Source organism: Lipotes vexillifer, unplaced genomic scaffold, assembly GCF_000442215.2.
Source record: "Lipotes vexillifer unplaced genomic scaffold, Lipotes_vexillifer_v1.1 scaffold39, whole genome shotgun sequence".
Classification (NCBI taxonomy): domain Eukaryota; kingdom Metazoa; phylum Chordata; class Mammalia; order Artiodactyla; family Lipotidae; genus Lipotes; species Lipotes vexillifer.
This window is the reverse complement of record NW_006787038.1, coordinates 4,082,941-4,087,573: the sequence shown is the minus strand read 5'-3', so window position 1 is coordinate 4,087,573 and position 4,633 is coordinate 4,082,941. Positions and strand designations below refer to the sequence as shown.

The window sequence follows — 4,633 nt, the reverse complement described above, 5'->3', positions numbered from 1 at the left end:
AAACAAGACCCATATATATGCTGTCTACAAGAGACCCACTTCAGACCTAGGGACACATACAGACTGAAAGAGAGGGGATGGAAAAACATATTCCATGCACTTGGAAATCAAAAGTAAGCTGGAGTAGCAATACTCATATCAGATAAAATAGACTTTAAAATAAAGAATGTTACAAGAGACAAGGAAGGACACTGCATAATGATCAAAGGATCAATCTGAGAAGAAGATATAACAATTATAAATATATATGAACCCAACACAGGAGCACCTCAATACATAAGGCAAATGCTAACAGCTATAAAAGAGGTAATCAACAGTAACACAATAATAGTGGGGGACTTTAACACCTCACTTACACCAATGGACAGATCATCCGAAATGAAAATAAATAAGGAAACACAAGCTTTAAATGACACAATAGACCAGATAGATTTAATTGATATTTATAGGACATTCCATCCAAAAACAACTGATTACAGTTTCTTCTCAAGTGCACACGGAACATTCTCCAGGATAGATCACATCTTGGGTCACAAATCAAGCCTCAGTAAATTTAAGAAAATTGAAATCATATCAAGCATCTTTTCCCACCACAATGCTATTAGATTAGAAATCCATTACAGGGAAAAAAAACGTAAAAAACACAAACACATGGAGGCTAAACAATAAGTTACTAAATAACCAAGAGATCACTGAAGAAATCAAAGAGGAAATCAGAAAATACCTAGAGACAAATTACAATGAAAACATGATGATCCAAAACCTATGGGATGCAGCAAAAGCAGTTCTAAGAGGGAATTTTATAGCAATATAAGCCTACCTCAAGAAACAAGAAAAATCTCAAATAAATAATCTAACCTTACACCTAAAGGAACTAGAGAAAGAAGAAAAAACCCAAAGTTAGTAGAAGGAAAGAAATCATAAAGATCAGAGCAGAAATAAATGAAATAGAAACAAAGAAAACAATAGCAAAGATCAATAAAACTAAAAGCTTGTTCTTTGAGAAGATAAAATTGATAAACCTTTACCCAGACTCATCAAAAAAAGAGGGAGAGGACTCATAACAATAAAATTAGAAATGAAAAAGAAGAAGTTACGACGGACACCACAGAAATACAAAACAACAAGGATGTCCACTTTTGTCACTATTATGCAACGTAATTTTGGAAGTCCTAGCCAGGGCAATCAGAAGAAAAAGAAATAAAAGGAATATAAATTGGAAAAGAAGAAGTAAAACTGTCACTGTTTGCAGATGACATGATACTGTACATAGAGAATCCTAAAGATGCTACCAGAAAACTACTAGATCTAATCAATGAATTTGGTAAAGTTGCAGAATACAAAATAAATGCACGGAAACCTCTTGCATTCCTATACACGAACAACGAAAGATCAGAAAGAGTAATTAAGGAAACAATCCCATTCACCAGTGCAACAAAAAGAATTAAAAAAAAAAAAAGAATCTAGGGTAGAAACAATTTTCCCTCAGAATTTTGAAGGCATTGCTCCATCATCTTTCAGCTTTTAAATTGCTGTTGAGAGTTACAGTGCCCTTCTAATTCTTCAATTCATGCTTGGTCTGAAATCTGTTCCTTTTCTCTCTGGAAGTTTAGAGTATCTTTTGACTTCAGCATCCTGAAATTTTATTATGCATCATGATGTGGGTTTATTTTAATGCACTGTGTTGGGCAGTTGGTGGGCCTCTCCCTTTTTCCCCTTAACTTAAAAAAAAAGATTGTAAAATATGTACACAGAAAAGTACCTGTTCCATAAATTCATAAATATACAGTTTAATGAATTATTGTAAAGCAAATGTCCATGTAATTGCCATCCATAAAAGAAACAGAACATTAATTGTCCTCAATCTGCATGTCAAGTTCTCTAATTTTCTCCTATTATGTCTTTGATAATTTCCTCCTCTTCCCTCTGTTTTCTCTGTTCTCTCTTCTGAATATTTTATTAGCCAAATGCTGGACCTCCTGGGCTGATCTTCTGATATTCTTTAGCTCTCCTATTTTCATTATCTTTGCCTTTTTGTTCTGCTTTCTGAGAGATTTCCTCAACTATCCTGTTTTTACTATTATATTTAGAACATGTTTTCATTTTGCTATATTTTGACTTTCAAAGATTTTTTAGTCTCCAAATATTCCTTTTTTATATAGCATCCTGTTGTCATTTCCCTATGCAATACCATCTCTCATCCCTTTGAGAATGTAAATGATAGAGTTTTTTCTTCTCTGAGGAGTCTTTCCTTCAGGATTTTTTTGACCATTTATTTTGCTTTCTATCATTCATTTTAGAGGCTTTCTTCAAGTATATGGAGAACCTTGATTGTCTGCTCATATTTTTTTTAAATAAATTTATTTATTTTGGTTGCATTGGGCCTTCTTTGCTGCGCACAGGCTTTCTCTAGTTGTGGCGAGTGGGGGCTACTCTCCATTGCAGTGCAGGGCTTCTCATTGTGATGGCTTCTCTTGTTGCGGAGCACAGGCTCTAGGCGCGTAGGTTTAGTACTTGTGGCTCACGGGCTCTAGAGCACAGGCTCAGTAGTTGGGGTGCATGGGCTTTGTTGCTCTGTGGCATGTGGGATCTTCCCAGATAAGGGCTCGAACCCATGTCCCCTGCACTGGCAGGCAGATTCTTAACCACAGTGCCACCAGGAAAGTCCTGTCTGCTCATGTTTAAGATCCTGGTTACTAAAAAGTTGCTTGGAAACTCTGTGTTTGCTACTGTGGTCTTTACTACAGAGTGGTTTGATCAGCTTTTTCCTTGCGAAACCCTGAATATTGGTATCTTTAAGTCTTTGGGACCCAACTTGGGGAAAGAAAGCTGCACGTGTGTAGGGAGAGGGGTGGTCTTATCATTCAGAATATATTTTTTCACTTTATTTCTCCCCTTTTCAGCATATCCTTGCCACTCAGACTGCCTGATAACCATGCCATCATCTGGGAGTTTGTTTAGAAATGCAGATTATGGGTCCCCACCCCAGATGTATGGAATCAGAATCTGCCTTTTTACAAGCTCCCAAGTGATATGTCCATTAAAGTTGGAAAAGTGCTGCTCTATGGTCTTTTTCATCAGATGACCTATTAGAATGGGAGGCATGGCATATTAATATTTCTACTATGATTGTAGTTTCTCAAATTCTCTTTATATTTATAATCTTTGTTTTATAAAGTTTGAAGCCATATCATCTGATGAACAGAAGTTTGTACTTTTTACATCTTCTTGGTAGATTATACTTTTTAATTCTATCCCCCCCTTTAAAAAAAAACTTTTTAGATAATTTTGATTCACATGCAGTTGTTAAGAAATAACACAAAGAAATCCCATGTACCCATTTATCTAGTTTCCCCCAATGGAACAAACCATAGTACAATATCTATACACAGATATTGTAAAACTATAGTACAATACCACAACCAGGATATTGACACTGATACAGTCAAGATACAGAACAATTCTATAACTAGGGATCCTTCATCTTGATCCTTCCTCCCCAACTTGGCAACCATTGAGCTGTTCTCCATTTCTATGATTTTGTCACTTCAAGAATATTATATAAAAGGAATCATGTATTATGCAACCTTTGGGGATTGGCCTTTCTCATTTAGCATAATTCTCTGGAAATTCATCCAAGTTGCTGTGTGTATCAATAATTTATTCCTTTTTTATTGCTCAGTAGTTTTCATGGCAGTTATGTTTTCATGGCATGTATGCACCATAGTTTGTTTAATCATTCACCTGTTGAAGGACATCTAGGATGTTTCCAGTTTTTGGCTATTATGAATAAAGATGCTTTGAACATTCATGTACAGGTTTTTGTGTAAACATAAGTTTTAACTTCTCTGGGACAAATGCTCAGGGGTGCAATGACTGGTTGCGTGTTTATTTTTTTAAGACACTGCCAAACTGTTTTTCAAAGTCATTATATCCTTTTACATCATTAGCAATGTATGATTCAGTTTCTCTGCATCCTCACTAGCATTTGGTGTTGTCACTAATTTTTGTTTTACCATTACATCTATAGATCAATTTGTGGAGAGTTGACATCTTTATAATGTTAAATTTTCCCATCCATGTACACAGTATATCTCTCCATTTATATCTTCTTTATTTCATCAGCATTTCATAGTTTTCAATATACAAGTCCTGTACATGTTTTGTTAGACTTACACCTAAGTATTCTATTTTGTGTGTGTGAAAGGAACTGCATTTTTAGGGTTTTTTTGCCCAAGTGATCATTGCTAATATATATAAATAAAATTTATTTTATGTTTATTTTGTATCCTATGACCTTGCTGAATGCATTTATTAGTTCTAGGAGGTTTTTTTTTTTTAGTTCCTTTGGATTTTCTACATGGACAATCATGTCATCTATATATAGCAAGAGTTTCAGTTCTCCCTTTCCAATCTGTGTGCCTTTTATTTCCTTTTCTTGCATTATTGCACTGGCTACAACTTCTAGTGGTATGTTGAATAAGTGTGGTGAGAGCAGATATCCTTGCCTTACTCCTGATTTTTTTAATACTATAAAACCCTATCTCTTAATGCTTTTTAAGTTGAATTCCACTATAGACTAATACTTAACATTGCCCCATTTTTATTTGCATGTTAACTCCTACTTCTTTCC

The 4,633-nt window shown here is 34.9% G+C and overlaps 1 protein-coding gene across 1 annotated transcript in view; it reads left to right on the top strand.

The window, feature by feature from the left end:
- Window positions 1-4,633, top strand: part of NOXRED1 (NADP dependent oxidoreductase domain containing 1) — a 17,519-nt gene that overhangs the window by 11,778 nt on the left and 1,108 nt on the right. The window lies entirely within an intron of this gene.